Here is a 14589-nt window from a genome sequence, read left to right as displayed (position 1 = left end):
GCATAGAGATGAAGACTAGCATCAGAAATTAGCACTCTAGTTGGGAGATCATCCTGGGACTCGTGTGCACATTAAATCATCTGTCAATTGTTGCACAACAGCCATCTGTCAATGCGTTACAGGTACAATGTAGTAATTCAATAGTTTAGGCACATCAGTGTAACAGTCATCTATGATATGTAAATCATACTAAATCTTTTTCCAAACAGGTGGTACATTTTTCTAGATATTGGGTGTTATTTTGGGCAGAAAGGATATCTGGCCTGACAAGAGCTATCATGTAACAACACTGTTATACCTCCGCCACACAAATAAGTTACCAGCAGATAATCCACCTTCATTAGTCTTGAATTACTCTGAGCAACAATAATTCGCAAGATAAATGTTCTCCAGCCTGTACTGTCTGCTGTACAGTAAACTCAGCATCTTGCATAAAAATTTACCAATTAAGTTAATATTTAATTATTAGATTATTCAATTACAAATCCAACAAGTTGGGTTCTGGCCTCTTCTCTCCACACATGAAACACTGTATCTCACAGGGTAGGGGGCAATATATTAGCATGGAGAGAGGATTGGCTAACGGAAGAGAGTCGGGATAAATGGGTAATTTTCCGGTTGGCAAACAGTGACTAGTGGGGTGCTGCAGGGATCGGTGCTGGATCCTCAACTATTTACAATGTAAATGAATGACTTGGATGAAGGGACAGAGTGTAATGTAGCCAAGTTTGCTGATGATATAAAGATGGGTAGGAAAGCAAATTGTGAGGTGAACACAAAAAAAATCTGCAAAGGGATTACAGACAGGCTAAGTGAGTGGGCAAAAATTTGGCAGATGGAATATAAAGTGGGAAAATGTGAGGTTATCCATTTTGGCAGAAATAATAAAAAAGCAAATTATAATTAAAAATGGGGAAAAATTGCAAAGTGTTGCAGTACAGAGACACCTGGGGGTCCTTGTGCATGAAACACAAAAAGTTAGTATGCAGGTAAAGCAAGTAATCAGGAAGGTAGATGGAATGTTGGCCTTTATTGCAAGGGGGATAGAGTATAAAAGCAGAGAAGTCCTGCTACAACTGTACATCATAGGCAGTCCCTTAAAATCGAGGAAGACTTGCTTCCACTTCAAAAGGCGAGTTCTCAGGTGAGTGAACGGTCCAATACAGGAATTGCAGTCTGTCTCAGGTGGGACAGACAATTGTTGAAGAAAAAGGTGGGTGGGGAGTCTGGTTTGCCACATGCTCCTTCCGCTGCCTGCACTCGGCAACGAGATTCGAAGTGCTCAGCGCCCTCCTGAATGCTCCTCCTCCACTCAGGGCAATCTTTGGTCAGGGATTCCCAGGTGTCGGTGGAGATGTTGCACTTAATCAAAGAGGCTTTGAGGGTGTCCTTGAAACGTTTCCTCTGCCCACCTGGGGCTCACTTGCCGTGTAGGAGCTTCAAGTCGAGCACTTGCCTTGGGAGTCTTGTGTCGGGCATGCAAATAATGTGGCCCGCCCAACGGAGCTGGTCGAGTGTGGTCAGTGCTTCGATGCTGACCTGATCGAGAACACTTAACGTTGGTGCGTCTGTCCTCCCAGGGGATTTGCACGATCTTGGAGACATTGTTGGTGGTATTTCTCCAGCGATTTGAGGTATCTACTGTATACGGGCCATGTCTCTGAGCCATACAGGAAGGTGGGCATCACCACAGCCCTGTAGACCATAAGCTTCGTGCCAGATTTGAGGGACTGATAGTCAAACACTTTCTTCCTCAGGTGGCCAAAGACTGCGCTGGCACACTGGAGGCGGTGTTGAACTTTGTCGTTGATGTCTGCCCTTGCTGATAATAGGCTCCTGAGGGATGGAAAGTGGTCTACGTTATCCACGGCCACGCCATGGATCTTGATGACTGGGGGGGGGGAGGCAGGGCATTGCTGAGTGGTAGGGTCAGGTTGGTGGAGGACCTTTGTCTTACAGATCTTTAGCCTAAGGCCCATGCTTTCGTATGCCTCGGTAACGATGTTGAAGATGACTTGGAGTTCGGGCTCTGAATGTGCGTAGACGCAAGCGTCGCCTGCATACTATAACTCGACGACAGAGGATGGGATGGTCTTGGATCTGGCCTCGAGGCGACGAAGGTTGAATCTTGTACTTTTCCTGTCTACAACTGTACAGGGTATTAGTGAGGCCACACCTGGAGTACTGTGTACAGTTTTAGTCTCCATATTTAAAGGAAAGATATACTTGCATTGGAGGCAGTTCAGAGAAGGTTCACTAGGTTGATTCCAGAGATGAGGGGGTTGACTTATGAGGATAGGTTGAGCCTATGCACATTGGAGTTCAGAAGAATGAGAGGTGATCTTATCGAAACATATAAGATAATGAGAGCTCAACAAGGTGGATGCAGAGGGTATATTTCCACTCATAGGGGAAACTAAAACTAGGAGACAGTCTTCGAATAAGGGGTCACCCATTTAAAACTGAGACGAGGAGAAATTTCTTCTCGCTGAGGGTTGTAAATCTATGGAATTCTCTGTCCCAGAGAGCTGTGGAGGCTGGGTAATTGAATTTATTTAGGCAGAGATAAATAGATTTTTGAGCGATAAAGGGAGTAAAAGGTTATGGCGAGAGGGCAGGGAAGTGGTGCCGAGTCCATGATCAGATCAGCCATTATCTTATTGAATGGTGGAGCAGGCTTGAGGGCCCAAATGCCCTACTCCTGCTCCTATTTCTTATGTTATGTTCTCCGTAACTGACCTTTCCAATTTAAACATGGAAATCTGTAATCAAGCTATATTTAAAAAGTGCCAAAACATTTAGACGATAATAGATCAAACACAGACTCCATGTTACTTTTACACGAAACTTCGCTCACCTTCTCACTGCATGCAAAGCAAAACAAAACAATGAAATTGTAACAATATTAAACATTTCTGTACTGTAACTAATTGCTCATTTTGTGGACAATGCTACTCCCGTGGCATTGCTCACGTAAATAGGGTGGAGATTTATATTCAGGGCAGACCAGGCAAATAAAAATATTTCCAATGTTACCATACCAAAAACAATTTTAAAAGTGAATGGATATCTTATGGGTCTGAGGTTAACATAGACCAATCGGAAGTTTTACAGGTTCAGTAGCGTTACTAATACGGCAGCATACATTACAAAACAGACGGGATTTTCAGTACAGGTTTGTTCAAATGGCCAAAAGACCACAATAATTGATTTGAACTCGTGTTGCATTGTCACTTTTACTCCGAGACGCAAATCTAAAACTGAACTCGGAACTAGATCGATTAAAACGCGCGATTAAACATAATACGTCGGTGTCACGCAGAATTTGTGTGAGGCGGCGGATGAAGTGTCAAAGCCGCATAAACACTGGAGAAATAAATAAAAGGCCCTGGGTAAAACATAAGAGGTTGGAGAGAGGCAAGAGAAGGGGCGCAACAAAGAATTAAAACAATTGGAGTTATGATCCTATGATTACGATAAACCCAGGGTTACGGGCCCAAACAACCTGAAAACAGCTGCTGAGCAACCAAAGTCCGCACAGAAATACCGAGATCAGCGGGGAACATGATGTCCGGAGCCCAGCGCGACCGTTGGTGCCGCCCGACCGATCGAGACCGAAAGGGAAGGAGCGTGCCAGTGGCCCACCGACTATCCGCGATTTCCTTCGTGTCCCAGCCGCCTCCCGGACAAGCCTGAACGGCCGAGCTGAGCACTCGAGGCCGGGGATAGGCCGCTTCTCCCACTCGCCTTCGCCTGTCGCCATTTTATCCCACGGCTTAGTCCCCGAGATCCCCAGGGACGTTTCTCGCCCACCGTTTGCTCAGCCCGTACCGCGCTCCCACTTTTACACTGCACCTACCAAGCGGGAGCCGGAGCCGGGGCCGGGGCCTCGCTCCTTCCTCCAAGCGCTGACGTGCGCATCCACCGCGCACTATAAATAAAGCTGGGCCGTCCAGCAGGAACCGAAAGCCGGCCGGCCACGAACATGCGCGGTCAGAATGTTTGCGCCTTCACTCACGGTGCAGTGTCGCGCCCACTCCGTTCTGCTTCAGTCCCAAGACCGGCCGGTCGGTCGGTTGTGGCTCTCCGACCGCCCTCCCCCCGGCTCCTCACACAAATACTGACTGAGAGCGAGAGGCGGCGAACAAGATGGCGGCCGCCGCAGCCGATTCCCGCCCAAAACTATTCAAACGCACCGGATGTTTACCATCCAACCGACAGAGGGCGAGGGCACCCTCACCTGAGGTCGCGTGAACTCACATCTGGGCCGAGGGCACCTTCACCCGAGGTTGCGTGTACCCACACCTGGGCCGAGGGCACACTCACCGGAGGTTGCGTGTACCCACCTCTGGGCCGAGGGCACCCTTACCCGAGGTCGTGTGAACCCACATCTGGGCCAAAGGCACTCTTACCTGAGGTCGCGTGAACCCACATCTGGGCTGAGGGCACCCTCACCTGAGGTTGCGTGTATCCATCTCTGGGCCGAGGGCACCCTTACCCGAGGTCGCGTGAACTCACATCTGGGCCGAGGGCACCTTCACCCGAGGTTGCGTGTACCCACACCTGGGCCGAAGGCACACTCACCCGAGGTTGCATGAATCTACATCTGGGCCGAGGGCACCCTCACCGGAGGTTGCGTGTACCCACCTCTGGGCCGAGGGCACCCTTACCCGAGGTCGTGTGAACCCACATCTGGGCCAAAGGCACTCTTACCTGAGGTCGCGTGAACCCACATCTGGGCTGAGGGCACCCTCACCTGAGGTCGCGTGTATCCATCTCTGGGCCGAGGGCACCCTTACCCGAGGTCGCGTGAACCCACATCTGGGCCGAAAGCACCCTTACCTGAGGTTGCGTGAACCCACATCTGGGCCGAGGGCACCCTCACCTGAGGTTGCGTGTATCCATCTCTGAGCCAAGGCAGCCAGTATGGAGCCGAGCGAATAACAGTGTGTCAACGGGTGTGTTTGTGCCACTGCATTTAACGAGTGAGTGACTGGTCTCTTTGAAACCCTCCAGTTTTGTTTTCAAAGTACCTTCATCACAACTGCACCTCTTTGTTTCTAAATTACAATGTAAAATGCATTGTTCTGGGTTATTCATCTGTCTTAATCTTTTCTGCTTGCAGTATCAGCCATACAATGATAAGAGCATAAGAAATAGGAGCAGAAGTAGGCCATTTGGCCCCTCGAGCCTGCTCCGCCATTTAATAAGATCATGGCTGATCTGATCGTGGGCTCAGCTCCACTTCCTTGCCCGCTTCCCATAACCCTTTACTCCTTTATCATTCAAAAATTTATCTATCTCCGCCTTAAATATATTCAATGACCCAGCCTCCACAGCTCTCTGTGGCAGAAAATTCCACAGATTTACAACCCTCAGAGAAGAAATTCCTCCTCATCTCAGTTTTAAATGGGCGACCCCTTATTCTGAAACTATGCCCCCTAGTTCTAAAACTCCCCGATGAGTGGAAACATCCTCTCCGCATCTATCTTGTCAAGCCCCCTCATTATCTTATATGTTTCGAATAGATCACCTCTCATTCTTCTGACTTCCAATGAGTATAGGCTCAACATTTCTTCATAAGTCAACCCCTTCATCTCCGGAATCAACCTGGTGAATCTTCTCTGAAGTGCCTCCAATACAAGTATATCCCTCCTTAAATCACCATCATCATTGGCAGTCCCTAGTCAAGGATGACCTGCTTCCACACTAGAAATTAGTTCTCAGGTGGCTAAAGAGTCCAATGCGAGATCTACAGTCTCTGTCACAGGTGGGGCAAACGGTGGTTGAAGAAACAGGTGTCTGGGGTGCCTGGGTTGCCACATGCTCCTTCTGCTGTCGACACTTGGCTTCAGCTTCCTCTCGGCGAAGAGACTCGAGGTGTTCAGCACCTTCCCGTATGCTTTTCCTCCGTGTTGAGCGATCTTGGGCCAGGGATTCTCATGTATCGGTGGGGATGTTACATTTTTTCAAGGAGGTGTTCTTGAAGCATTTCCTCTGTCCACCTGGGGCTCGCTTGCCATGTTGGAGCTCCGAGTGGAGCGCTTGTTTTGGGAGTCTCGTGTCAGGCATGTGGATGATGTGTCCTGCCCAGCGGAACTGATCGAGCGTGGTCAGTACTTCGATGCTGGGGATATTGGCCTGAGCGAGGACACTGACGTCGGTGAGCCTATCCTGCCAATGGATTTGCAGGATTTTGCGGAGGCAGCGTTGGTGGTACTTCTCCAGTGTTTTGAGGTGTCTGCTGCCGTGTCTCTGAGCCATATGGGAGGGCAGGTATCACCACTGCTCTGTAAATCATGAGCCTGGTGCCGAGTTTGAGCTCCTGATCTTCAAACACTCTCTTCCTCAGGCGACCAAGGGCTGCACTGGCACTCTGAAGGCGGTGTTGGACCTCATTGTCGATGTCTGCCCTAGTTGACAGTAGGCTCCCGAGGTATAGAAAATGGTCCAAGTTGTCCAAAGCCTCGTCATGGATTTTGATAACCGGGGGGCAGTGCTGTGTGGCAGGGGCAGGTTGGTAGAAGACCTTGTCTTACGGATCTTTAGTGTAAGGCCCATGCTCTCGTATGCCTCGGTCAAGGTGTGGACGATAGCTTGGAGTTCGGCCTCCGCGTGCGTAGACGCAGGCATCGTCTGCGTACTGTAGTTCGATGACGGAGGATGGGCCGACCTTGAATTTGGCCTGGAGGCGGCGGAGGTTGAACAGAATCCAGTTTGTCCTGTAATTTAGCTCCACTCCAGCAGGGAGCTTGCTGAGGGTAGGATGGAGCATTGCAGCAAGGAAGATTGAGGAGACCAAAACTGTACGCAGTACTCCAGGTGTGGCCTCACCAATATCCTGCACAGTTGTAGCAGGACTTCTCTGCTTTTACACTCCATCCCCCTTGCAATAAAGGCCAACATTCCATTTGCCTTCCTGATTACTTGCTGTACCTACAGCTATTTTATTATAACGTAAAATCAAGCGCCCCTGTTGTACCTACATGCTAATCTTTTGTGTTTCATGCACAAGGACCCCCTAGGTCCCTCTGTATTGCAGCATATTGTAATTTTTCTCCATTTAAATAATAATTTGCTTTTTTATTTTTTCTGCCAAAGTGGATAACCTCACACTTTCCCACATTATACTCCATCTGCCAATTTTTTGTCCACTTACTTAGCCTGTCGATATCCCTTTGCAGATTTTTTGTGTCCTCACAACTTGCTTTCCCACCCATCTTTGTATCATCAGCAAACTTGGCTACATTACACTCAGTCCCTTCATCCAAATCATTAATATAGATTGTAAAAAGTTGAGGCCCCAGCACCGATCTCTGTGGCACCCCACTAGTTACTGTTTGTCAATCAGAACATGACCCATTTATCCCAACTCTCTGTTTTCTGTTAGTTAGCCAATCCTCTATCCATGCTAATATTTTACCCCCAAACCCATAAACTTTTATCTTGCGTAGTAACCTTTTATGTGGCATCTTATCGAATGCCTTCTGGAAATCCAAATACACCACATCCACTGGTTCTCCCTTATCCACCCTACTCATTAGATCCTCAAAGAACTCCAGCAAATTTGTCAAACATGATTTCCCTTTCATAAAACCATGCTGACTCTGCTTGACTGAATTATGCTTTTCCAAATGGCCTGCTACTACTTCCTTAATAATGGATTCCAGCAGCACAGAAGGAGGCAATTTGATCCATTTTGGTAAATACAGATGCAAAGTACTTATTTAGTACCTCAGCTATGCCCTCTGCCTCCATGCGTAGGTCTCCTTTTTAGTCACTAATCGGCCTCTCCCCATATCTTACTACCCGTTTACTATTTATGTGCCTCTGGAAAACTTTTAGATTCCCTTTTATGTTAGGTGACAATCTATTATTATTTCCATTTTCCCTCTTATTTCCTTTTTCACTTCCCCTCTGAAGTTTCTATATTCAGCCTGGTATTTGTATTCTCAACCTGACATCTATCATATGCTCCCTTTTTCTGCTTCATCTTACTTTCTGTCTCTTTTGTCATCCAGAAAGCTCTTGCTTTGGTTGCCCTCCCTTTCTCCCTCGTGGGAATGTATCTCGACTGTACCTGAACCATCTCCTCTTTAATGGCAGCCCATTGTTCGATTACAGTTTTGCCTGGCAATCTCTGATTCCAATTTCAACCGGGCCAGATCCATTCTCAACCTGCTGAAATTGGCCTTCCACCAATTAAGTTATTTTGCCAATCACCTTAAATCTGTGTCCTCTGGTTACTGACCCTTCTGGAAACAGTTTTTGTTTCCATATTTACGAAAGGATATACTTGCTTTGGAGGCAGTTCAGAAAAGATTCACGAGGTTGATTCTGGAGATGAGTGAGTTAACTTATGAGGAAAGGTTGAGGAGGTTGGGCCTCTACTCATTGGAATTCAGAAGAATGAGAGGTGATTTTATCGAAATGTATAAGATTATGAGGGGAATTGACAAGGTGGATGCAGAGAGGATGTTTCCACTGGTGTGGGAGACTAGAACTCGAGGGCATGATCCTAGAATAAGGGGCCGCCCATTTAAAACTGAGATGAGGAGAAATTTCTTCTCTCAGAGGGTTGCAAATCTGTGGAATTTGCTGCCTCAAAGAGCTGTGGAAGCTGGGACATTGAATAAATTTAAGACAGAAATGGACAGTTTGTTAAACGATAAGGGAATAAGGGGTTATGGGGAGCGGGCAGGGAAGTGGACCTGAGTCCATGATCGGATCAGCCATGATCATATTAAATGGTGGAGCAGGCTCGAGGGACCGTATGGCCTACTCCTGCTCCTATTTCTTATGTTCTTATCAAAACCGTTTATGATTTTAAACACCCTCTATCAAACCTTCTCTGCTCTAAGGCGACCAACCCCAGCTTCTCCAGTCTCTCCCCATAACTGAAGTCCTTTATCCCTGGTACCATTGTAGTAAATCTCTTCTGCATCTTCAAAGCTTTGTATGCATACACCCCTTGGTCTCTCTGTTTCTGCACCCCCTTTAAAATGATCCTAATACTGATCCATTTTTCAGATTGAAGTGAAGAATACAGATGTATTCGCCAGGGATCGGTATTAGGATCGTTGCCCTTTTAGATATACATTAATGGTCTGGACTTGGGTATACAGGGCATAATTTAAAATTTTGCAGATGTCACGAAACTCCAATGTAATAAAGAATGAGGAGGAATAGTAACAAACTTTGGGAGGACATAAACAGTCTATTGAAATTTAATGCAGAGAAGTGTGAAGTGATGCATTTTGGTAGGAAAAATGAGGAAAGGCAACATGAACTAAATGGTACAATTTTACTGTTATCCTCTCCAAAGCCTTCATGTCCTTCCTAAAGTGTGATGGCCAAATTGGACACGTTACTCCAGCTGGTGCCAAACTAGTATTTTATATAGGTTTAGCATAACTTCCTGGCTTTTGTACTCTATGCCTCTGTTCTGTTCTGCCTGCCAATTTTTGATTCCAATCAACCTGCACCAGATCCTTTTTCAACTTACTGAAGTTAGCCCTCATCCAGTTAACTATTTTTATGCTTGATTATACCTTGTCCTTTTCCATAACTATTCTAAATCTGATATTCTGATCACTGTTCCCAAAATGATCTCCCACTGAAACGTACTCCACTTATCGCACTTCATTCCCCAGAACTAGAACCAGCACTGCTTCCTTTCTTGTTGGGCTGGAAACACATTGACCAATAAAGTTTTCGTACACATTTCAGGAATTCCTTTCCCTCTTTGCCCTTTACACTGTTACTATCCCAGTCTATATTAGGATATTTGGAGTTCCCCATAATGACTATTCTGCATCTGTAATTTGCCTGAAAATTTGATTCTTGGTGGCCTACAGTATACTCCCAGTAGCTTAATAGCTCCTCAACTGTTCCTTAATTCTAATCAAATAGACTCTGTCCTTGGCCCCTCAGCTACATAATTCCTCTCCAGTGCGTAAATAGTTTCTTTGATCAATACAATACAGCATATGGCTGTTCGCCTTCTCCTACTGAAAATGTTCTGCACCCTCTCAGTGATGCATTTAACCCTGGCACCAGGGAGCCAACACACCATGCGGAACTCACGTCAGCGGTTGCAGAAACACCTGTCTGTCCCCCTCACTATCGAATCTCCCATGACCACTGCATTTCTACACTTTGCTCTCCACTCTTGCCATGCATTCATTTGCTCTCCAGTGCCACAGATGTGCTCCAGACTGCACTCGCCCAAGGTGTTGTCACTTTCACCAGTATTCAGTGCTGAAAACCAGTTTGAAAGTGCTACACTCATGGAGGATTCCTGCACTGCCTGCCTCTTCCTTCCCTGCTGGATGGCCACCCACTTACTTACCTCCTGAACTCTCTATAGCTGTTGGGTGACCACCTCCTGGAATTTGCACTACAGGAAATTCTCAGCGTTCGGTATGCCCTGCAGTGACTCCACCTGCTCCTCAGGCAGCGTCGAGGAGGTGGAGCGGGATGTTGGAGAGGCCAACAAGAGGCTCAGCAGTCGGAGGGAGCAGCAGCAGCATCAAGGAGGCGGAGCATAAGAACATAAGAATTAAGAACAGGAGTAGGCCATCTAGCCCCTCGAGCCTGCTCCGCCATTCAACAAGATCATGGCTGATCTGGCCATGGACTCAGCTCCACTTACCCGCCCGCTCCCCGTAACCCTTAATTCCCTTATTGGTTAAAAATCTATCTATCTGTGATTTGAATACATTCAATGAGCTAGCCTCAACTGCTTCCTTGGGCAGAGAATTCCACAGATTCACAACCCTCTGGGAGAAGAAATTCCTTCTCAACTCGGTTTTAAATTGGCTCCCCCGTATTTTGAGGCTGTGCCCCCAAGTTCTAGTCTCCCCGACCAATGGAAACAACCTCTCTGCCTCTATCTTGTCTATCCCTTTCATTGTTTTAAATGTTTCTATAAGATTATCCCTCATCCTTCTGAACTCCAACGAGTAAAGACCCAGTCTACTCAATCTATCATCATAAGGTAACCCCCTCATCTCAGGAATCAGCCTAGTGAATTGTCTCTGTACCCCCTCCAAGGCTAGTATATCCTTCCTTAAGTAAGGTGACCAAAACTGCATGCAGTACTCCAGGTGCGGCCTCACCAATACCCTGTGCAGTTGCAACAGGACCTCCCTGCTTTTGTACTCCATCCCTCTCGCAATGAAGGCCAACATTCCATTCGCCTTTCTGATTACCTGCTGCACCTGCAAACTAACTTTTTGGGATTCATGCACAAGGACGCCCAGGTCCCTCTGCACCGCAGCATGTTGTAATTTCTCCCCATTCAAATAATATTCCCTTTTACTGTTTTTTTTTCCAAGGTGGATGACCTCACATTTTCCGACAGTGTATTCATCTGCCAAACTTTAGCCCATTCGCTTAACCTATCTAAATCTCTTTGCAGCCTCTCTGTGTCCTCTACACAACCCGCTTTCCCACTAACCTTTGTGTCATCTGCAAATTTTGTTACACTGCACTCTGTCCCCTCTTCCAGGTCATCTATGTATATTGTAAACAGTTGTGGTCCCAGCACCGATCCCTGTGGCACACCACTAATCACCGATTTCCAACCCGAAAAGGACCCATTTATCCCGACTCTCTGCTTTCTGTTAGCTAGCCAATTCTCGATCCATGCTAATACATTGCCTCTGACTCCGCATACCTTTATCTTCTGCAGTAACCTTTTGTGTGGCACCTTATTGAATGCCCTTTGGAAATCTAAATACATCACATCCATCGTGACACCTCTATCCACCATGCTCGTTATATCCTCAAAGAATTCCAGTAAATTAGTTAAACATAATTTCCCCTTCATGAATCCATGTTGCGTCTGCTTGATTGCACTATTCCTATCTAGATGTCCCACTATTTCTTCCTTAATGACAGCTTCAAGCATTTTTCCAACTACAGATGTTACACTAACCCCCCTATAGTTACCTGCCTTTTGTCTGCCCCCTTTTTTAAACAGAGGCATTACATTAGCTGCTTTCCGATCCGTTGGTACCTCCCCAGCGTCCAGAGACTTTTGGTAGATTATAACGAATGCATCTGCCATAACTTCCGCCATCTCTTTTAATACCCTGGGATACATTTCATCAGGACCAGGGGACTTTTCTACCTTGAGTCCCATTAGCCTGTCCAGCACTACCCCCCTAATGATAGTGATTGTCTCAAGGTCCTCCCTTCCCACATTCCCGTGACCAGCAATTTTTGGCATGGTTTTTGTGTCTTCCACTGTGAAGACCGAAGCAAAATAATTGTTTAAGGTCTCAGCCATTTCCACATTTCCCATTATTAAATCCCTCTTCTCATCTTCTAAGGGACCAACATTTACTTTAGTCACTTTCTTCCGTTTTATATATCGGTAAAAGCTTTTACGATCTGTTTTTATGTTTTGCGCAAGTTGGTGAGGCCGACAAGAGACCCAGCAGTCGGAGGGAGCAGCGGCAGCATCGAGGAGGCGGAGCTGGACGTTGGTGATGTAAATTGCCCGTGCATATTATTTTCGTCTCTTCCTCCACAGCCATGAAAGTTTGAGCTATCAACGCCGTCGCTTCCAAGGTCAAATCCTTGTTCTCAATTAATTTGCGGAAAATTCCCGCATGACCGATGCCCTTGATAAAGAATTCCCTTAGCATCTCCCCCCTGCAGGCGTCTGTGAACTTACAGAGGCTGGCCAAACGCCGGAGGTCCGCTACGAAGTCCGGTATGCTCTGTCCTTCACGACGTCTGTGGGTGTAGAATCTGTGTCGGGCCATATGTATGCTACTCACCGGTTTGAGGTGCTCCCCGATTAATTTTCTAAGTTCTTCAAAGGTTTTGTCCGCCGGATTTTTGGGTGCTAGTAAGTCCTTCATGAGCACGTAAGTCTTTGGTCCGCAGCTGGTCAAAAGATGAGCCCTTCGCTTGTCGGCCGCTGCATCCCCCAGCCATTCTTTCGTAATGAAGCTTTGCTGAAGCCTCTCGACAAAATTGTCCCAGTCTTCCCCAACACAGTACCATTCATCTGTGCTCCTGGTGGCCATTCTCGTGGGTCGTGAATTCCCGTTTCTCGTCACCAATGTAAAGTCCTTACTCTACAATATGAAACCACACGAGGCACATTCTGGGGACAAGGTCACTCTGTGACCTTAACTCTTTATTCACAGGACTCCAAAGACGATGACCCTGAATGGGACCTCCCTCTTTATACCCGTGTGATCAAGTAAGGACTGTCTCCCACAAGTTCACCCCTTGTGGTCAAGATGCGCATTGAGGTTGAGTGTATACAGTAATACAGTGGTGTTACATTGTGGTAACATACATGACATCACCTCCCCACCGCCCCCCCCTCCCCACCCCCAAGTCTTATTGGGATCATAGGTTTAGTCTTTCAGGTGGTCTACGCTCCCTCCTGGAACGCTGCAGTTGGGGCTCTGGTTGTTGGACACTGACGTGAGAGTCTGTCACCTGTGTTGATTCCGGCCTGTCTGGGCTGACCGCAGGGACTATGCATTCTTCTGATTGCTCTTGTTGCTCGTTCACTGGCGGTGTTGTGTGCTCCATCTCCTTCAGGTTCCGCTGTGATGATGCTGAACCTTTTTTAAACTTGGTCCAGATGCTTACGTCATATCTGACCATTGTTGAGTTTTACCACGATGACCCTATTCCCCTCTTTGTCAATTACAATGCCCTCAAGCCATTTGGGCCCCATGGCGTGATTGAGGACGAGTACAGGATCATTTATTTCTATACATCTCCCCCTTGAATTACGGTCATCGTACTCGTTTTGTGACTTGCGCTTGCCCTCAACTATGTCGGTCAGGACTGGGTGAATGAGGGACAACTGAGTTTTGAGTGTCCGTTTCATTAGTAGCTCTGCGGGCAGGACCCCCGTGAGCGAGTGTGGTCGGGATCTATAGGCCAGCAGGAGACGCGATAGGCGGCATTGTAGGGAGAGTCCTTGAATCCTGAGCATACCTTGCTTAATGATTTGGACCGCACGTTCCGCCTGGCCATTGGAGGCCAGCTTGAACGGCGCAGTCCTGAGGTGGTTGATGCCATTGCCCGTCATAAACTCTCAGAATTCGTAGCTTGTGAAACATGGGCCATTATCAATAACCAGGATATCTGGCAGCAAAGATTGCACGTAGGCTTTCCACGGTGGTGGATGACGTGCATGAATTCAGAATGATGCACTCGATCCATTTCGAGTACGCATCTACCACAATAAGGAACATCTTTCCCATGAATGGGCCCGTGTAGTCAACATGAATGCGTGACCATGGCCTGGTGGGCCAGGGCCACGGGCTGAGCGGGGCCTCCCTGGGGGCATTACCCAGCTGGGTACACATCGTGCACCTGCGAACACAGTGTTCCAGGTCTGAATCAATTCCAGGCCACCAAACGTGTGACCGGGCAATGGCTTTCATCAGCACAATGCCTGGGTGCTCGCTGTGGGGGTCCCTGATGAATGCCTCCCTGCCCTTCTGGGCATAACTACCCGACTGCCCCATAGTAGGCAGTCGGCTTGGATGGAGAACTCATCCATCCGTCTGTGGAACGGTCTGACCTCCTCAGGGCATGCTCCAT

The 14589-nt window shown here is 47.4% G+C and overlaps 1 protein-coding gene across 2 annotated transcripts in view; it reads right to left on the bottom strand.

Moving 5' to 3' along the window:
* Positions 1–4167, bottom strand: part of rad21b (RAD21 cohesin complex component b) — an 81120-nt gene extending 76953 nt beyond the window's left edge. Inside the window, exon 1 of one of the 2 annotated variants that reach the window (XM_070890709.1) lies at positions 4019–4167. The gene's annotated coding sequence lies outside the window, so the exon portion shown is untranslated. Of the gene's footprint in view, positions 1–3859; positions 3877–4018 lie in introns of those variants that run through there. The other variant, XM_070890716.1, reaches the window with a different exon arrangement.
* Between the last annotated feature and the right edge of the window lie 10422 nt (positions 4168–14589).

This window comes from Pristiophorus japonicus, chromosome 1 (assembly GCF_044704955.1).
Source record: "Pristiophorus japonicus isolate sPriJap1 chromosome 1, sPriJap1.hap1, whole genome shotgun sequence".
NCBI classification, from domain to species: Eukaryota; Metazoa; Chordata; class Chondrichthyes; family Pristiophoridae; genus Pristiophorus; species Pristiophorus japonicus.
This window is presented reverse-complemented; position numbering and strand designations above follow the sequence as displayed.